The sequence below is a fragment of the Pipistrellus hanaki genome (assembly GCF_964339955.1).
Source record: "Pipistrellus hanaki genome assembly, chromosome: 2".
NCBI lineage: Eukaryota > Metazoa > Chordata > Mammalia > Chiroptera > Vespertilionidae > Pipistrellus > Pipistrellus hanaki.
This window is the reverse complement of record NC_140504.1, coordinates 136929648-136951387: the sequence shown is the minus strand read 5'-3', so window position 1 is coordinate 136951387 and position 21740 is coordinate 136929648. Positions and strand designations below refer to the sequence as shown.

The window sequence follows — 21740 nt, the reverse complement described above, 5'->3', positions numbered from 1 at the left end:
GAGGGTTCCTGCACTGGGTGAGGGTGCAAGCAGGGCTGATGGACCACTCCAGTGCATGAATTTTTATGAACCAGGACTCTAGTATAGAAATAAACACAGCCCTAACCAGTTTGGCTCAGTGGAAAGAATGTTGTCCTGCAAACTCAAGGATCCCAGGTTCGATTCTGGTCAAGGGCATGTACCTTGGTTGCAGGCACATCCCCAGTGGGAGGTGTACAGGAGGCAGTTGATGGATGTTTCTCTCTCATAAATGTTTCTAACTCTCTATCCCTCTTCCTTCCTCTCTGTAAAAAATCGATGAAATATATTTTGAAAATAAAATAAATAAATAAAAACAAAATTTTAAATTTTTTGGAAGACATAGAAAGTTGTAGAAATTTAGGTACTATTCCCAAATAAATCTCAAACAAAAGCAGAAAAGGAGAAATCATTGATTTTACCCTTTAATAGAAAACTAAAATTTCAAAGACCCACCTTAAAATGTTGTAGGATAACAACATGCTTTTATAGAGCTATCTCAGTAAGAAGTGTCTCAAAGTCTTCCAGAATGCTTGGTCAGTACTTGGTGAACTGCACCATATGACCAAGACTCTTTGAGGGCAGGGCTTTTATGTGGGTCACTAGTATCTACAGTATTAACTTAGAGACCCAGGAATATGGTGCTCAGCAATTGTTTACTAAATTGAGTCAAATTATTCATGAGTGCCTAGAAATAAAAGAAAATTTAATCAATGTACCATGACACCTTAACTAGAAATAAGAGTCAATCAGCTGAGAATTTGCCCGATATATATTGTAGTTGGATTTCTAGATTTCACAAATAGATCAAGCAGTTAAATTAAAGAGTTTGTTATGAAACTATCCAGATTGAAACCATTTTGTCTTTGACTTTCTGCCTTACCTTTTCCACATCTCCCAGGCCCTCAGTGTCTAGAAGGACCAGAGTGCAATCAGGCTTAGAGGGGTGAGGCACACACCACATCCAGATGCCCTTGGTTTCAGACCGCACCGTAGATCCCAGAGGGAAACCTATAAATGAAGGGGAGACCAAACCCACAGTGACAATAGACAAACTAAGCAGCCAAAGGACTACAAAATTAGACTTTTTGGAATGGAAATACCCCAAAATATAGGATGGTGCTTTCTCTATTTTGTAAGAATGCTTTACTTAGTGTGTCATTTATTCAAAGGAGGAGATGAATGTTAACTGAAAATGATATTCAACAAGAGCTCAAAATGGATGTGAAGTGCATCCATGAATCAGACATAATAAATGTCACTGAATACCATATAACAGCATTTAAAAGAATGGTCCAGTAAAGGACAAATAGAAGTGGGTAGAAGAGAGACGTCTAAAGAAAAAGAAATTCAGATAATATTTTTCCAACCAAAGTGATAAAAATGGCAAATGGTATGGGAGAGGTTGTTATCAACAATGGGATGTGAACTCACAAACATCTTTAAACATGATGATAGTGTTATGCCCAGACTTCGTGATCCCCCAAGGACCACCAGGGAGCCAAGTCCGATGCAATAAACAAAAGAGCCTTCACCATGCTAGCATGTGCTCCTCCCACCCACGCCGGCAGCATGGCGGAAGAGAGCGAATTTCTCCCAGTCCAGGGGTTTTGAGGGCCAGGGATAACTCCGCCCTGCGGGGTGGAGTCGGGAGCTCATCCTTGCCCCGCCCTGCCCTCTCATTCCCCCCTTGTCTAATGTGCCTAGTCAAATCATTGACTCAGCCTACTTCCTTTCAGCATAAACAACAAATACAGTTATCAAGACCCTTAGTACCACAGTTCCCATCAGTATTGTCCTCACTGAAGTCCAGTTCCCCTCCTGCAGGCACCAGTTCTCTTCCTGGCCTGTAGTTGCCAGGATCCAGGCCATGCAGCTGGGAGTCATGTAGTCAGGTCTGGGTGCCATCTACTTCAACAGCAGTGGGCGTGCTCAGGATAACAGTGCAGCATCCCTTTGAGTCCTTGGGCAGCAAATTTCTTTACCCACATTGAGTTCCGGGGCTACAGGGTCTGCGGTGGGCACTGGCAGTGCATCTGGAACAAGCAAACTGCAGAGCCTGTAAGGACTTGAGCAAGGAAATGGTTACCATACATGATCCCCTCCCAAAAAGGGGAACCTTGTCCCAGTAAGGGGTACACCTGGCCCTCAAGAGGGCAAAGGACAGGGGGTTGGTCCAATTTTCACCGATTCTAAGACACATTTAGTTAAACCCCCTTCCTCCCGAGTCGCACCTACCTGTCCTAAGGCTAGGGCTATACTCTGAGATACCTTAGCTAACAAGGTGGGGCTGTTATCTGATAGTGGGGTACACCTCAACCTAATCTGAAGTGTCTATAAAAACTAGACCTTAATGCTGGTGGTTTAATCTCTGAAATCCACCTACCAATGCTCTCCTGGGGAGGTTCCCTGGGACCTGAATTCCCAGGGGGGATCCCCTTACCTTGCTTAGCATTTACCTGTGCACAGACAGTACTTTTAGCAACTCTGCCTCACAGAAGTTCAGAAGTTGGTGACACTTAACCTGGTGTCACCAGGCAACTCTGACCTAGAGCCTCTGGGACCAACAGTCTTGTCATCTGAAGGGTCCATCAACCATCTGGTCCTTCAGTGACTTGCTTCTGTTCAGCCAATTCCTTCTGGCTGCAGTTGGTAACCCTCTTTCCTCTGTGGATGGCACAGTGTCTCCATCAAAGGGCCTGGATTAAGGCCAAAAGTTCTGGAACTGTGCCCAAATGGTGTGGTCCAAGGTGACTACCACTGCCCCTGCATATCAGGTCCCATCCTGAACGTAACTGCTCCCATCCGTGAACAGTACCTTGTCATCTGTTACCTCTGTGCAGTCATGAATGGGTTCTCTCATCATCATCTGGAAGCAGGCCGGCAGGGTTGATGGTCAGAGTCTTATGAATCCAGACATAGGGCTGGTCCAGGAGAAAAGCCTGACCCATCCAGGTTAGCTCCTGGTCCAGAGTCCGCTTATCTGCCTCCTTCCTTCACCAGCAATGCTGTGGTGGCCACTGCCTGGGAGCATGCTGGCCACCCTGCTGCCACAGGGTCCAGTCTCTTAGACAGATAGGCAACAGGTCTCTTCCAGGGACCTAGAGTCTGAATGAGAACCCCTTTGGCAATGCCTCTTACCTCACTCACGTAGAGGTGGAAGGGCTCCGCGTCGTCCAGCAAGGCTAGGGTAGCTGCTGAGATGAGAGCCTTCTGTAGCTCCTCAAAGACCCGTTGTTCCACTTTGGACCAGTTCAACAGCTGCATTCCCCCAGTACGTGTTCCTTCCGAGGACCACAGTCCTTCTTGATGTCCAAGGAAAACAGGCAATTTGTCCGGTGGCTTCCTGGGCTGATGTACGGGTCCTATTGGCTCTCTCAAGACTAAATAGGGTGCCCCAATGCCCATCAGGAAACTAACAGGCTTGCCTCGCCTAGCTAACCTGCCAGGACATAATCTTTATAATTTTTATAAAAATCTTATCTTCCAAAAATACATAACCATGCCTCAAATTTTAAAGAAAAGGCAAGGGAGGAGGGAGCAGGTCCAGTACCTGTTCCCAGGCCCCCAGCCTCTTGAAACTCAAAATGCCACATTTTTCCTACAGATACAGATCTATCTGCATTTCTAAGCCCCCTCTACTTCCCCCCTCCGCAGAACATCGGTGAAAATTGTCCAAGCAGTCGCAGGGGGTTAAATCATACAAATAATTGTTTTAACACAATTCTAAATAAATTATAAACCTTTGTGATGAAGTCTACTCAAACCTATAAAGTAGATACACATGATTGAAATTAAAAACGATTCCCAAAGTTTAAACAAAATACAAGATGCAGGTACAAGCCCAAATTCAACAGCAATGGCATATGAGAAAAGCAAAACAAAACAAATCAAATATAAAAGTTTCATGTTACATTAAACATTACTTCAGAAAAACTGACTTAAAATAATTTTTTAAGTGTAAGCATTACATACTTTTTCATCTGACAAATGAGAATAAATCAACCCTTGAGATTTTTGATCATTACTGCTTATTCTTAACACATATAATACAGTTTAGTCTGCCATATACTAGGCATCTAGTTACTGCAATTAACTTTTCCTAATTCAATTTATACTTTGAGCTTTTAAAGCTGGCAAGTCAAATATATTTGGCATTTTTTTAGATTAATAACATTACATTTCTAATACATCCTGCTTATTTAGGGTAAAGTTTCAGCAACAAATCTAATCATACAGTTTTTTCAGATCTCAAAATTTTTTTTTCTGAAGTTCAAACAAAGCACTGAATAATCTCTTTGTAGGAGAGCTAATAGTCTTGCGCTCTCCGGCCTCCCCTAGACCTCTTCACACCAGAGGCAGTTTACTAGGATTTAAGACAATGTCAGGAAATCATAGGTCAATCACAATTCATACTTAAGTAGCTATTTGACTCTGCTTAGTTGATACCAATGACAAGGAAGAGGAACCATTGTGGGCTGCTTCACCACCAATCACCTGCTGCTGGAGCAGCGTTCAAATGCAAATGAACACATTCTTTACCTGAAGACTCTCAGCCATTACTACCTATAATAGTTTCTGCCTCAAGGCTGGGAATTTCAAAAGCTGCTTACAATGACTTGGGAAACTAGTTTTAATTTATCTCCCGGTTATCTTCACCATTTTTAAACCTCATTCTGGCTCATTCTGTACACAGAAAAGTTTTAAGCACAGCCCAAAACTATGCGCACTCGTTTTGAACTGGCCTTTTCACTTTACTGAGCACAGAGATTCGCCCTTGAGCTCTTCTCCAGTACCCGATGTCGCCAGGGACCAGATGCCTCCATGCCGGCCCAGGCCACCAGAGCCCAGGCCCCCGGAGCGAGGCTGCTGCCACTGCAGCCCCAGCCACACTACTCAGGCGGCCCCCAGAGAGAAAGCACGGGTCGCCCCAGCGGCTTCCCGGCTCCACTTCCCCTTCTCCGGGCAGCCAGCAGATTAACCCAGGTGCCTGCTCCCCGAGCCAGGCCACCACTGCCCAGCTGCGCTCCACCGCGCAGACTGAGCCCCGCGGGAGCACCCCCTCCGACCCAACGCTGCCAGGGGGCCCCGCACCGCCACGCCGGCCACACTTCACCGGCTCCATCCTGGGGCGCCATGTCGCCCACAGATACCAAACTCAGACCTGGGAAAGGCTCACTTTCCACAGGTGAGGCAACGGCTCACGCCGCTCACCTCGTCCTGGAGAGGATTCATTCCTCTCCCCATGAGGGTCCCTCTAGGGCCCTCCAGGGAGGTCAGAACGTCTTCTGATCCTCCTGCCCGTAGCCTTCATGGTGCGTCCACCAGGCGTCTTCGGGCATCAATTCCATGAGGGGTTTTACGTCCCTCCAGAGCGCTCACACACCTACCGCGGCCAGTCAGACTCTCCGGATTGGGGTCCCTCATGGTCCTGGGTGGGGATTCCGGACGAGTTCCCCCATATGTTATGCCCAGACTTCGTGATCCCCCAAGGACCACCAGGGAGCCAAGTCCGATGCAATAAACAAAAGAGCCTTCACCATGCTAGCATGTGCTCCTCCCACCCACGCCGGCAGCATGGCGGAAGAGAGCGAATTTCTCCCAGTCCAGGGGTTTTGAGGGCCAGGGATAACTCCGCCCTGCGGGGTGGAGTCGGGAGCTCATCCTTGCCCCGCCCTGCCCTCTCAATAGATATGAAAATTTCTTTATACATTTGTGGGAATATCCCATAGAGAGAGTAAAACATGTTATGAGCAAGAGGAGGCACAATTTCAAGACCCCAGTGTTGGCACAGGTAAAAGAAAGAGTCTATGCATTAATAGGAGAGATTTTCCTTAACAGGAGTAAAACCATAATATGGTAATAGAATAAATTAAAGTAATGATTTAGTGGTTAAGTATTAAACTTAGAAGTTTGTTTTGTTGACCCGAGTGTAGTTCTCACTTCATGCAGCCAGAGAAGAAAACTAATAAGCTGTGATATAGTTAGAGTAAAAACAATTGGCCTCAGCCTAAGATAATACTAATTAAGGTAATAATCTATTAGTAAGAATTAGAATTAGAAGGTTGGTTTACTGAAAGGAATTTCATTCTTTCTTCATGTGACTAGTGAAGAAAACTAAGAAATTGTGAAATAGCCAGAGTCAAAGAATTGTTCTCTGCCTGAGACACCACTCACCGTGATTCTGTCCTGCAAGCTGATTCATCAAGTAGGATTTTCCTGTACGATATGGTCCTGCAATGGCCACTACCACCACTGGTTGAGAAATCTGGTCAAGAATCTCTAGAGCTTCCTGATTCACTGACAGATGCTCATTGTTGTTTTCCACCAGGCAGATGGGGGCCATCATGTTGGATTTAGATGCCATGGCAGCCTGTCAGCCTAGAAAAACCTCCCATTGAAAATAAGCTTACAATGTCATTCTCTGAAACAAAGTTATGCAAAGCAGCCATCATCTTATGATAGTGTTCGTGTTCTACTTTGTTCCTGTTTTAGTAAGCATAGGCTAGCCCTGCAGTAAAAATTTATCTATTTTTGGTTCTATACTTACAGTGAATCTATGCAAGGGCCAAAGTGTTCTGAATGCTATGAGGATCTCAGATTGAATGTTATTGCTAGCACTTGGCAGCCAAATCTTGCAATGCAGTCTAGTGTCTCTACCCAATGTCAGGGTCAACACTGAGAAGAAAATTCATCACCTCATATGAACGTCCTCTCCCCAAACTAAAGGTTTAACCAGCTACTAAGAGGATGCTGTGGAAGGACCTGGGACCAGAGTGACCTGGAGACACAGCCAAGAAATATTAAGTCACAGGTTTCATGCATTGCTAGAGGCTAATTCCAGCAGGTCATAATTATGCAAAAAGTTCATCAGGATAATGGAACTTGGGGCTTTAGCAGGGCTGAAAATCTGCATGTTATTACCTGCTGCTGAACAGCTGTATGCATTTACCCTAACCTGATAATCCTTTACTGTTTACCAAACCTTGCCTTTGATATGTATATCTGCTTTGCTATAGGGGAAAATGTGGGAATAAAAAGCCCTGGGACCAGAGATTTTTGGGAGGTTAGTCACTAGAACTAAGGTTTCCATCCGGCTTTCCCCAAAATGCCTTCCAAATTCATATTTATTTTCTAGTCTCTTCATTCATTTATGCATAGTCCTTCTCCAGATTCCTGAACCCTAGCAGCTGCAGAAAAAGACAAGACTGCAGCAATGCATCTCACTGTCTCATGGTCCTATTTGTTGAGAACAGCTATAAAACTAGTGATGAGTATGACTAGTATTCATCACAATCTGAGGTTTTAGCTGGACAAGTTTGTTTGACATATGACAGACCAATAAAATGTAATATCTATGGCTCCATTTATGATACTGAAGGAGTTTGAGGTTCCAAATAAGAAACAGCTTTTGATTTTTCTCCTTTTTCAGAAGTCTTTAAAACCCTTTTGGCCACAAAGTTTAACAGTCATCCCTTGTTCAGAGAAATTGAGTCATATGATTTGACTTTTTCAAAATGAAGTCTGCATCAAAATTTAAAAATAGACTTATGTTATAAGCCAATAAAAATCATATATTAATGAAACAGTCAATAAAAAATTATCAAGAATACCTCACAAATTCTGCATCCTCCATGTACTATTAAAAATATTCATGTGAAAATATCAAGTGGGTGTGCATAATTCCTGGATATGTCTGACAAAGGACTTTGTTAGGGCAGAGAAAGTATACTTCCTATACTTCAGGAAGTGCTGAGTTGGTACCTCCTCATTTTCAGAACATACCAAGAATGAAGCTGAGCTGGGTGGTGTCCTAAGCAAGTGTTAGCCTGGGCAGTGAATTACTCCTTTCCCAACTATTAAGGATGTTACTGGGAGCTGGGGGAGAGGCCACAATCATAATGCATCCCATCTGTGTATGGCCCCTTCCCTCCATCCTTCCTTCATTCCTTCCTTCCTTCCTTCATTCCTTCTTTCCTTTCTCTCTTTCATTCTTTTTTTCTTGCTCTTTCTCTTTTTCCATTCAACAAATAAAGGCAAACCAGAGCTCTCTGAGCCAAGTCTACTCTTGAGAAACAAATTAAATTAAAAAAATTTAAATTTAACATTTTGTGTAAGCAGTGAATCTAAGGTGGAATTAGAATAGGATCATAAGCCGAAACCAGTTTGGCTGAGTGGATAGAGTGTCGGTCTGTGGACTGAAGGGTCCCAGGTCCGATTCCAGTTAAGGGCATGTACATTGGTTGCGGGCACATCCCCAGTGTGGGGTGTGCTTGAGGCAGCTGGTCGATGTTTCTCTTTCATCAATGTTTCTAGCTCTCTATCCCTCTCCCTTCCTCTGTAAAAAATCAATGAAATATATTTAAAAGAAAAAAAGAATAGGACCATAAGTCCAAACTAGTGCACATTACAATGAGGAACACTGAGCTCATGCATGAAGAAGCTGTCTCCATGCCCCATCCCATCCTTTTAAGCAGCCAGGAGAACACCCGAATCTCTCATCTCGCCATGCACCCACCTTCTCTGCTCCACCATCTACTATCCCGGTTATGTGAAGTCCTACTAAACTGTCACCTCACAACTACCACTGTCCCTGATGGGGAAGCTAAAGCCAGCAGCTGAGCCCTACAGTCCAGGCTACCAGGCTACTGGTGTCCCTACCTCTCCATTCCTCAGTCCATTCTGAATCCGAAAGTGACAGGTTTAAGCTCAGGACCAAGTTGCTTGCAAAAGAAAGTTGAATTCCCACTTCTGTCCCACAGATCCTTGGTCAGAGTGTCCCAGAACAAGCTCTCAGGTCCTTCTCACTCCTCCTGGCTCCCTCTCCTCCTCCCACTTTTCTGATGCTAGTTTACAGAAGTTTATAACAAACAAACAAAAAAAAAACTGAGAAACTTTTTTCATTCTTACAATGGACTCAGCAAAACAACTGAACCTAAAAAAAAATAACTGATGTAATTTTTTGGTAGGGTCTAAACATTTTAAAACTGCAGAATGAAAACCTGGCTTAGAACATATAGGTATTTTTTTCATATATTTTATTTATTTTTTTACAGAGAGGAAGAGAGAGTGATAGAGAGCTAGAAACATTGATAAGAGAGAAAAATAGATCAGCTACCTCCTGCACACTCCCACACACTTGGGTGCCAGCAACCAAGGTACATGCCCTTGACCGAAATTAAACCCGGGTCCCCTCAGTCTGGAGACAGATTCTTTATCCATCGAACCAAACTGATTTTGTCTTTTTTTTTTTTTTAATAGGTATTTTTAATAGTTGATTAAAATATGTGAGAATGAAGTATTTCATCTAAATACCACTTTATACAATCTTTGGAATACTAAATACAGTTAATGCAATAAAGTATGTTTTCATGTTTAAATTTTATGTTAAGGATCATCTTCCCTCTGTTTTTTCAATGTCCCACAGGCACCAGGAAAATGTCTGAGATGGGAAGGGTAAGATGGAGGAAATGACTGCAACCAGCGGTTCTTAGGAAAGAACAGGTTTCCTTCCTCAGTCACAGAAAGGACTTCAGCTCCTTCAAACAGGTGATGTAGGGTGCACCCCTCCGTCCACTGGGCAGGGCTCTTTGTGCAGCCTGGGAGGGTGCCCAAGAAGGAGCTGGGCATCCCAGGAACAAGCTGTGCCCTCTGCCCTGCAGCAGCCTTCCATCCAAACAGAGGGGCTGAGCTGCCTCCAGCTTATAGCCCTGGGGGGGCACCTTCCTCTGCCCCCACCATCAGCCAGTTGCCTCTAGAGCTGACAGTGGAGACTCTTGCCTCCAGAGCCAGGTGTGCTGTGCTGGAGCATGCATTCTTCTTGTTGATGTTACTTAATGAACACGTGCATGGAAATCCAAGTCTCTGAACCAACTTACCTGTCTCCTAAAATGCAGACAATGGATAAGTTCTTCCCTCTTGCTGCCTTGCTCCTCCTGAGTCTGGATCCTCAGGGTGCTCACAGTTTTCTTTAGAAGCTGATAATGAAGAAGGGGAATATGACAGTGAAGCTATTTTCAGTGTGGTTGAGAGAAACTGAAATCAAAATCAAAAGGACACATCCTTTTCTGAGAAGTTATGTGTGGGACCTTCACCCCCTCTCTCCTTCTTCCCCGCCCCCGGAAGAAATGCAGGGTGGTTGAAGTTTCTTTCACACCAGCTTGAAAATCCCTGTCTGGCACCCCCTGCTCAGGGGGCTTACCTTTCCTGACCCCACAAAAACACAGAGCTGCAGGGGTGAATGTGAGCCAGTAACAGCAGGCTGACAGGTCTGCAGGGACTCTCTCAGAAGTACTTTGGAAAGGCAATGAGGTTTTTCTTATTGTTGTTATAGTAATTTTATGCTAAGACTGCCTTTTCATTTATGGATTTAAAAAAAAAACAAACAACTTAGTATTAATTTATTCTTCTTCATTATCAATAACTGTGTGTATAAAACTCCTATTTTCCCTATCAAGAGATAGACCCTAGTATTTTGTAGCATATTCTCCCACTTACTGTTGTTTGTTGTTTTTCTTTGTGGAGGCTCTGTGGGGGAGTGTAAGTGTAAAGTTTGAGGCGCAGGAAACTGACCAAGATATTTTAAAGTAAAGTTTATTCCCCAGTAATGAGCAGGACTCATTACGGAGGTAGAGAAATCAGGATTGAAGGAATTGGGAAGGGGGATGGACACAGCAGGGCTGCCTCCTGGACATGGAAGATCAGCAATCAGAATCTCAGCCTGGTGTCTGACCACAGGGCAGTCCTGAGATCCTACTTGCCTGGTGACTCATGTGCTTTCCTTGTCATAGGTTTCACTGAGGTTGCCCAGGGCTGGGAGGAAAGGGGATGGGGGGAGGGTGACTAAGGCGGGCCTTAGTGGGGTGGACATGGAGGATCAGCAGCACATGGCTGATCTGGGGGTCCTTTTAAGAGGAGGAACAGGAGAGGGTTGGACCCAAGGCACAACAGGGAAGGGTGGGCTCCAGGACACTTTGACACGCACTGATTGGTGGCTCAATGTATTGGGGATGTCTCTGTGACAGATGCAAGGAGTGTCATAACTCCGCCCACCAGTTGGGAGGAGGGAGAACCTTATAATAAGGATCCTGAGTTTATATTTCCAGTGTTTCTTTCAGTGAAATATACAAATACAAACTAACTCAAAAGTGAACATTCAAAATGAACAAAGAAGTCATAACCATCAACAAGTATTTTAAAGTTAAAAAGTGTCACAAATATTGTCTTATTCTGGTTTTATTGTCTATTAAGTTTTGTTCCCTATATTTGCATTTTCATCTGAATAATAAATCAGAAAAAATATGTAATTGTACAAGATTCCACTCTAATAGACTATTTTTTAAAACTGTGTAATCAAAGTATTTTTGTTATAACTGTTCTCTTCTGGACGGGTATAGGTGGGAGCTGTGTTATTAGAACAATTTTGAGTGAGTTTCATTGTTTATTTTTCTGTGCCTAGAATATTCTGAGTTGGTTTCAAAGACATTTAAATATTATTTCCACTTTCACCAGTATGCTTGGTTGAAATCGGCTCTCTGACAACATAGTAAAAATAAAGCAGCAGCAGCTAGATGTTAGATTTATTTTTATAGATTTATCATAAGTAAATTACTAAAATGAAATACTTGTTCCAAGAAAGCTGTTACATTGAATACAATAACATAAATTAAAATCTGAAAATTGAAATTTCCTTCTTTAATATGTGATATATAATAATACTACTCATTATGTTCTCATGAGAATGTTTGTCTTTTAATATGAGATTATATACTAGAATTCTTACTTTCAGGGTAGTAATGTAACCATATTGTATAATATTAGTTAATCAGTCTTTATAATTTGACTATATTTTGGATTTTTAATTTTGGCAGTGCTATTGTTTTCCAGCAATACATGGTGGTATATTTCATTGGTACATGTAATATACTTGTGAGGCCCATTGCCATTGCAAATTTAAAGATGAACAAAGTAATGTTCTCACCTTTTGATAATCTAAAACTTGAAGGAGGGAAATATAAAATAAAACAAGATGTGATCAGTATTAATAAATGATAGTAGAAAAAAAGTGTTTGTCTCGACAAAAGCAACAATTATTTTTACTAGGGAGGGTTAGGACAGTTTATAGATAACTTCATAGAAAAGGCTTATTTCTGTTAGGTATTAAAGAATGACTCACTTTTGAAAAAAGAGTGATTAGATGAAAGGTATTTTAAGGCAAAGGAAGGGAATGAGCAAATATACAAAAGTAGGAGGTAAATACTAGATATTAACTAAGCCCAATGTAGCCAGTGTAGTGGGCTCACTAGGAATAAAGTAGAAAAATCAATTGGGACCTGGATCATAGATAATGTTGCGTAGGCAGGTGGAGACTTTGACGGTTACTAGGCATGCTTAGAGCCATGTTGGAAATTCATTTTATGGATGAGCCTTGAAAGCATTATGCTAAGTGAAAGAATTCATTATTAAAATCATGTATTTTAGTATTTAATTCATATGAAATGCCCAAAATAGCCAAATTCATAGATATGAGAGTAGAGGTGGCTGCTTAGGATTGGGTAAGAGTATGGGGGGAACGGGGAGGTAAAAGCTAAAGTGTACTAGGTTTCACTTTCAAGATGATGAAAATGGTCTAAACTTGAATGGTGATGGTTGCACATATCTCATAGCCGAAATATAATGGTGATAGCCGAAATATAATGTCTGCAATATGAAAGTAAATGCAGATCCAAAACTGTAATAGATATGTGAAACAATAAGTGTTGACTGTTTAAAAAATCATAATAATGTACTTTGGCATTAAAAAGAGCAGATAAAATTAACATAAAATTAGAGATTTTGTACATAAAATTAACATAAAATTAGAGATTTGGTACATAAAATTAACATAAAACCCCCAACCCCGCTCGCCCTCTGCTGACCTGGTAACCCCAAAGTGTTTTCTTCTGAGGACTATTTGGAAAAGATATGTTCCAAGCCTCTTTTCTTGGGTAAAAGTAGCCATTTTCTTTCCATGTTTCTCCTCTTCCTCTTCTTCCTGCACCTTCTCCTCCTTAATTTTTTTCTCCCCTCCAAATATGAACTTTGCACTTATACTTGAAACATTTTAGTTTTGGTTGAGGATCACATTTTTCAATAACTTAAAAATATCATTGCACTTTTGTCTGACCTCCATTGATACTGCCAAGGAGTCAGCTTACCATTTTAAAAAAATTATCCTTTCTCTGTAAACACCTTTAGACAATTTACATTTGTATTGTATAATTTTGTTCTGATTTTTTCAGGTGTGAATTTATTATTTTTTTTACTTTGATTCCAGGTGTTTCTTACATTTTCCCTGATTTGTGTCATTCAATCTCTCTTCAATTGACTCTAACCTGCTGTGGAATTTATCTTCTGAATTTTTACATTAATAATGCTAATTTTAATTTTAGTCGTTCACAGGATCATTTTTAAATGCATTCTGCAGTTTTTATACGTTACTATTTTTTGCAGATATTTCAAGTTCATCTTGTATTTCCATATGCCTAGGAAATACTCAAAATTGCTTCCTCTTCCACAACACAGTTGTTAAATTTGTTTGGTAGTTATGGTATACCAGTCATCATTCTCCAGAATTGTATGTGTGTTTATATTATAGGCTGCGCGCGCGTACAAACACACACACACACACACACACACACACACACACACACACCAATACAGAAAGGAAAAGAATGAGAGGGGGAGAGGAAAAAGAGGCAGAGATAGAGGCAGAGATTTATTTTAAGGAACTGGATCAATTGTAGGGCTGACAAATTCCTGCAGGCTAAAAATTTAGGTAAGAGCATACAGTGCATTCTTTACTTCAAAATCTATCAGGCACCAAGTTGGAAACACATCAGGATTTCTATATTACCATCTTAAAGAAATTCTTTTTTAGGCAAAATCAGACTTTGCTTTTGAAGTCTTCAGCTGATAGATTGAGGCCTGCTCACATTATGGAGAATAAACTGCTTTATTCAAAGATTCCTGCTTAAAATGTTAATTACATCTTAAAAAATAAATATCACATTTACACTCACGTTTTACCATACAACTAGGTACCATAGCCTACCTAGGTTGTCACAAAACTAATGTGCCACCTGTTGCCACCTATTACACTGTTACTGGTGGGAGTGGTCCACTATCTGGAGGATAACAAAAAGCATAATAATGGCTACCACCAGGCACAGCAGTCCCAGGACATCAACACACTGCATGCTTTGCAGGTGTCAGGGTCTTCAAGAAAGATATAACTCACACAGAGAAGAGATCAGTTTCAATAGCAAGCACTAATCTCCCATGGCCAGTAGGCCTTGCCTTGCAGCTAGTATAGGGAGATTGTCTGCACACAGCTCTCTTGTATTGCAAGTGAAGGACTCCCTTCTCTCACCTCCAGGTGATAGCAGTGGAGATGGCAAGGTGCCATGTGACACACTCTTTAAGAATAGTGAAAAAGCACTCATCAAGCCCAGAACAGGGAAAAATATTCCCAAACAAGGCAATAAGCTGAGCATAGGTGGTTTGACCTCCTAATCTTCATGTAATGAAATGTTCTAGGCCAATGGTGGCTCTTACGCAGCTGTGCAGGGGTCAGAAGAGTATATTCAATAGACTGCCTTTACCAATAGTCCACCAACACCCTGATCAGCTGCTAAAATATCAGAAAAAGCACATCAAATATAGGAAGACCACTGCCCATCCAAACTTTGGAGGCAGAGCTGGTTCTGATGTGGTCCCTGAACAACTAACATAGGTACAGCTTGCTCACAGAACCTCCCTTTCATTTGGAAACAGCATTTCATCGGGATCACTAAGAGAAGCAGACACAGCAGCATGATCAGTCCTCCCTGGAGGATGGAACTAAACTAAGAACTTCATGAATCTGGACTAAGCCAATTAAAGAGATTTTTTTTTTAAAAAAGTGTCTAGGTGGGACTGTGGGTATATTGCTGATAAGTGTCCCACTGAAGTATGAATCTTCTGCAGTTTAGTTTCTATGTTCTCTGAGCTGTTGATGTGTACACTCCAAAGGTGTAGGCAACAATACACCTGTTCTGCAAACATATAATTGAGAGTTATTCAGTTATCCATTACCATCCTAGCTACTGAGTTTAACGGACTTGTTAGATATGAAACGTGGAAAGGGTCCAAGTGATTGTGTACTAGCCAGCCTATTACAATGGCAATGTGGATTGAGAGAAGTCAGTCTGTGGTTGAGTTGGCCTCCTCTCACCACCGCTGTGCTGATTCTTTTCAAGGTATTGTTTTGCTATGCATGGCAAAGGCTTTTGTAGGAATGAGAAGGGGAAGCATTAATGATCCCCCTCTTGCTTTCTGCTCCAAGAATCTTCTGAAGCAGCAGTTTCTCTTGTCCAATGACCAGGGGTGAGGACTGCCTAGCTATAGTTCTCTGTCCAAGTTCTTCTGAGGCTACAACTTCTATAAGGACTCACTGACCTGGTTGCATGACCCAATATTACTCACATGTATTGATGGTATAGGAATTCCAAGTTGACTGTTGATATTCTGTCTCCCCTTTCACCATCAGCATTGGATCTTATAGGAAGGAAGCATCTGAAAGTAACATTTCCTTGAAGTTTGAATTAGGAGACCCTTTTGATGGTGCCTGGACCACAAACCACACTTGGGTATTATGTTTTATTGGATAAAAAAAAAAAAAAAAGAATGGAGAGAGAGAGAGAGAGAGATAGAGAGAGAGAGAGAGAGAGAGAGAGAGAGAGAGAGAGAGAGAGAGAGAGAGATGGTTGAGATATTTTTCAGGCACAGGCTAATCAGGTGACTAACCAGCCCTCTATGACCTTCAAGCTCAGTATTTCCCAACATGCATTGCAGTGCTGTGTTTAATGTCCAAATGCTTTTTTTTTTTTTTTCAAAGACAAGAGTATCACCTAGAAACCTATTCTACCTGATGGCCTTTCATAGCTATTGTGTGAGCTACGCATGTTATCATTTTATCACCACATTGCCTGAAGATGATAGGACCATGAAAAGTCCATCTTATTCTAGGGATCACATTCATTTCTGAATAGATTGTGCAGAGAATGCAATACATTGATTAGATTGGTATTTGCTGGATATATGAACACATGGCAGAGTTGTTTTCCTAAAGCCACAATAATCGTCAACATAATACACTGGAATGGCAGCAGTCACATATCCAGAATATGCAGTTAGGTACCATGAAACTGTGATTGGGAACTAGTAGTCCAGTGCTGTCAATTTGCCACATACATATGTATGGCTCATGCATTGTTAAGTCCTACTGTGCCACTCTGTGATGCCCAGGCCCATTGGCAGCAGTCACAACTGTGCTGCACCTCTGGCTTCCATTTTTTTCTGGAGCTAGTCCATGTGATCTGGCTCATTCCTGAATCTGAGGTGGGCATCTATGTCCTGTTCTGTTGTAGACCCAATTTGCTCAGTGGACGCTCCATCAGTTTGTGAATTCCTCTTGTGTTCCTTTTTGAATAGTCACCATGAGTGATGTGTAGCCCTCCTTTCCAGTTCTTAAGCTGCTGCCACAGCCTTGTTGCCACAGGCTGTTCACAATTACTCATTTTTTTTCTGAGACTTTTTCTAGTTCTGGTAATACATCATCTCTAGTTCATCATCCAGGGAGCATCTATTTCAACTTTATGCAAGGAATTATCATTAGACATAATAAAGAACAGAAATCAGTTCCAAAATATCTGGAAAGGACCTCCATTCCTTTTCACAGGAATTCACTTCCAGAGCTCATTTCACATGCTAAGTCATGATAGACTTATTCACTGTATTGAGAATACTCATTATACCAAAATACATTCCTCTAACTCAAACATATAACCTCAAAGAGCATGCTCTCCCAAAAGGGAAAATGGGCCAAGGACTGATTCCACTCACTTACCACAACACTTAAGTGGTTTTTCAGGGCTAGCTAAGACTATATTTTGTCATTTTCTGGAATTTACAGTATGATGCTGATCTCTCGGTTTTGGGATGTAAAGAATCAGAGACAGAGCTAGATATAGGTTCTCTTATAATTCTCTTCCCAAATTTAATATTATTCAAAATTCAGCTATAAACATAGATTTTACTAAGCATGTGAGCTAGGGATACATATTTCTTTATATATCTTTGCCTATCAGTTTTGTGAAGAACAACAAACCATCCACTCCTCCAAAGCCTTTCTCTCTAGCATTTTAATCCATCTCTCGCTCCTCCACCTATTCTATTTTCTTTTCCCTGTTCATCACTTTGTTTTTAAGAGAAAATCCAACTGTTTAGCAAAGCAAGGTAGCAGTCATTTTTCATGGTTTACCTCTCTGCTGCAACTTGCAACCTGGACCTCTGCTTCAGCAGGCATTTCAAATTATTTTTCATAAACATACCAGTACCCATATTCCTCTCTATCAAGAATTGTTGGACCTGTCTTAAAATAATAATGCTTTATTATTTAATAATGTGGTACCCAGTAGTTATTCTGCTGCAACAGAGAAAGAGGCTGTATATAAAATTTTAACATGTACATATAAGGAACTGTTTGACATTGAAATTGGGTCTCAAAAGAACTGGTGGCCCAGAAAGAAAATCTCTACAGATTGATTCACATGCCTTTCAGCATAACGATTATTGCTTGTCTCATTTTTTATTCTTATAAGTATATTTCCAGTAGGACATGATCTCACTCATCTAGGGGAAATGGTGAACAACATAGACTGATGAACAAGAACAGACTCAGAGATAAGCAGCCATGTGTAAGACTGTTGGACCTTAAAGGGAGGGTGGGTATAAAAGGGAGAGATCAACCAGAGGACTTATGTGCGTACATATGAGCCTAACCAGTGGTTGAGGACAATAGGGTGTTGGGAGCATGAGTGGAGGGGATTGGAATGGGGGGTTGAGGACAAATATGTGATACCTTAACCAATAAAGAAATTTTTTTAAAAAATTGAGCATTGCAAATAGTGCACAGGTACCCTTGTTTTGGAAATTCTGGGGCAAAACATACCGTAGCTGGACAAGAGTAAAATTGAATACACATTTTGTGGGAATTGGTGCCTGGTGAAGTTCTTAGCCAAGCCATTACTGCCCATGCCATCAGATTTTTCTAGACCATGAAACAGGCAGTCCCAATGGAAGAAGGAGGTGTCTGCAAAGGCATCCTTAAGGGACAATGGTTTAGTTGTCCTTGAACACTTTTTATGCAGTCTGCTATGAATTTGGAACTTAAAATTATTAGTTCTTATTTTTCTAGAACTGAAAAGTAATGGATTTCCACGAATTAAGCTTATTGTACAAATAGCTCTTCATTGTTTCCAGATTCAATCTGATTACAATGATGGGAAATGCCATTTCAAGTGGACTTGAATGGCCTAGGAAATTGTTCTTCTAGCTCCAAAATCTTTATGGGAGCTTATTTCAAAAATGACTAGTCAACGTCTTAGAAAAAGAAAGTAGAATGTTGGTCATCAGAGGTTATAGAGAGGAGGAAATGGTGAGTTGTTTAATAGGAGTAGAGTTTCAGTGTTGCAAGATGGGAAAAGTTCTGAGATCTGTTATAGAACGATGTGGCTATTCTCAACACTACTGAACTATAAACTTAAAAATGGTTAAGATAATAAAAAAACAATCGCTGAAAGTGTGTACAATTTGGAGGGTAAGAAGAGAAACGTTATATTTGGGAGTTACAGTAACTTCCTTTGTTGTTTGTGGAGTCCACAGGTTTATTTTAAACAAGTTTATTTACTTCTAATAAAACACTCAGTCCCCTAGATGGAAAATCACTTGGAATATTTACTTAAAATCAAAAGCCTTTTGCACTAAACTCATTCTGTGACTCAGAGATAGAGAGGTGCAAAGCTCAATCCCAGCTCTGTGAGAGACGATGCACTTCGTAGTTGTTTTTCCCAATACATTTATCAAGAGCCTAGCACCAGTTCCTGAATGTAAAATATAATGTTATTTGGGATCTTGTTATATTTTGGTTCCAGCAGATCCAAGAACATTACATTCTCAGCATATCTTTACTTTGTTGACTAAAAATTACAGGAAAAAAAAAGTATTACTCCTCAAAATTATAAACAAATGTTACATTCATTAATTCATCCAATCATTCATCTATCTCTTCATTCTTTCAATCATAACCTGCAGGGGCTGACCAGCAGACCCTGAACAACTACTGAAAGATTACTCTGACACTTGTTTTTGAGAAACCAAACAGCCCTGTTCACCTGACACCTTAGGCCTTTATTGTACCAGTAGCTTGTATTAAAATTAACTTCTAGATACTATCAGCAGGGTATGCATCCTTGTGAAGACACATATGTCTGCAGTGTCCTTTAAGCAAGGACATCTAAAGACTAAAACATAAAATACGCAGAAGCTCAGATCATTCCAATGAGTCCTGGAAAAGTCAAGGTAGTGGTTTCTGCCTTCAGCCAGCTCCCTCTAAAGGCCCTGACCTTTTGGAGATTCCTCCTTTCAAACTTTCCTTGGGCTTGATTTCTCTTTAAATTCCTGCCTACTTGTTCCCAGAAATTAAGGTCTAGCATTCCAACACCAAGGAACAAACGATTATCCTATCTAACAAAAGAATAATATGAGAATTGACCAAACCTCCACTACATCTAAGAGCCATACCCAACAGACAATCAGGAGTGAGTATGCAAATTAACCTAAACAAGATGGCTGTGGCCACAAAGAGCAGGATGCTTGGGTTACCCTGGCAATAGAGGAAGCCAAGCTTTCCACCTGCCTTGGCCTCCACTTAAGGCTACAAAGTTTCAATTATAGAAGATAAATTAACACCAACAAAAATGGTGGCAGTCACAAAGCTGAAGAAAGCAAGAGGCTTGAGTTGCCCCTGGCGATAGAGGAAGCCAGGTTTCCACAGCCCTGGCTTGCCTTGACCTCTGCTCAAGGCAACAAAGTTTCAATTATAGAAAATCAATAAATCCCAGATACCAGGGCCTCTGTTTGGGTTGCCAGGGAGTGTGACCACAGGCCCCTCACTCAGGCTGCCCCACGCCCCAAGGGAACCCCCACCTTGATCTGGGACACCCTTTAGGGCAAACCAGCTGGCTCCCACCCATGCACTAGGCCTCTATCCTCCTATCTAATAAAATAATAACATGCAAATTGATTATTACTCCAACACACAAGATGGTTGCCCCAATGTGGTCAAAGATGACTGACCCCATGTGGACACAAATGGCCAGTAGGGGAGGGCAGTTTGGAGGGACCAGGCTTGCAAGGGAGAGCAGTTAGGGATGACCAGGCCTGCAGGGAAGGGCAGTTAAGGTCAATTTTGCTGGCAGCAGAGCAGTTAGGCATCAATCAGGCTGGCAGGGGAGTGGTTAGTGGATGATTAGGCTGGCAGACAGAAGCAGTTAGGGGCAATCATGAAGGCAGGCAGGCAAGAAGTTTGGAGCCAGTAGTCCTGGATTGTGAAAGAAATGTCCGACTGCCCATTTAGGCCCAATCCTACCTGTAAATTATAACAGCCTGTAACAGGCTCTTTAGTTGTTCTGTAACAGAGGCACCACTTGCTTTTAATAACTGTTTAAGCACTGTGATATATTGATGTTGTTCTGTGGACAGCTGTTGTCCCATTGTGAAACCTTAGCTGAGAAACAATCCCCTCAAACTTGGAAATAACAAGTTGGCTCCAATTACTTACTGTGCAGTTACTTTCGTTTTCAATTTTCTGCCTCATCGTTGTGTTCAATCCTCACACAGTGAACCACTTGCTGGGGCTGACTGACAGACCCTGAGCATTGACTGAATGATTGCTCTGACACACGTTTCTCAGAAAGGGAGGGCTAGAGACTGCTTGGATTGAGAAACCAATCAGCCCTGTTCACCTGCCTCCTTAGGCTTTTATTGTAGCAATAGCTTGAACTAAAATTAACTTCTATAAACTATCAGCAGGGTAAGTATCCCTGAGAAGACACGTGCATCTGCAGTGTCCTTTAAGCAAGGACGTCTAAAGACTAAACATAAAGATTCCAGTAAAACACTCAGGGACTCACACTTATTTGTAAAAGTCAAGGCAGGGGTTGCCACCTTTGGGCAGCTCCCCCTAGAGGCCCCTGACCTTTCAGAGATTCCTCTTTATAAACTGTCCAACCAAGTTCCATGCTTTGCCACAACAGCCCAACCTGGGCTTTAATGTCCTTTAAAATTTATGTGTTGGATCCTTAGTCAATAATGAGTATCCCCTAAAGAAGTAATTTTGTTTCCAGGAAATATAAATTAGACTAAAACTAAAGTTAAGAAAGACTGTTGATTCTTATTCCAAAAAATATTAATCACTAGTCAGATTTTTTTTTTAAATTTACTTATTACTGCCTATGTAGTATTATTTATTTTTTAAGGTCCTTATCCTATATAATAAACAGACTGAACAGTGGAACAACTGAGCAACCGGTCACTATGATGTGTGCTGGCCACCAGGAGGCACACATGGAACATGGCAGGCATCAGCAGCAGGAGGAAGAGTGTGGAATATGGCAGGTGTTGACCATGGCGGGATGGTGGAAGAGGTGAGTGGGGTGCCAGACCAAGGCAAGGCACAGTTCGCTGTCATCAGGGCAAGCCTCTGGTGGTTACTAAAAATTCTTTGCTCCCATATGCTGCGGTGTCACCCAGCATTCGCACCTGCTGCTGGCACCACCCTGCTTACACTCAATGTCAGCACT

At 41.6% G+C, this 21740-nt stretch overlaps 1 pseudogene across 1 annotated transcript in view; it reads right to left on the bottom strand.

Moving 5' to 3' along the window:
• The window catches only part of LOC311616669 (guanylate-binding protein 6-like), a 98060-nt pseudogene that overhangs the window by 16253 nt on the left and 60067 nt on the right, over positions 1-21740 (bottom strand). Inside the window, exons 2-3 of the transcript XR_014797037.1 lie at positions 6196-6399; positions 902-1029 (exon numbers count right to left, since the gene is read on the bottom strand). The product of XR_014797037.1 is annotated as a guanylate-binding protein 6-like (transcript). The remainder of the gene's footprint in view (positions 1-901; positions 1030-6195; positions 6400-21740) is intronic.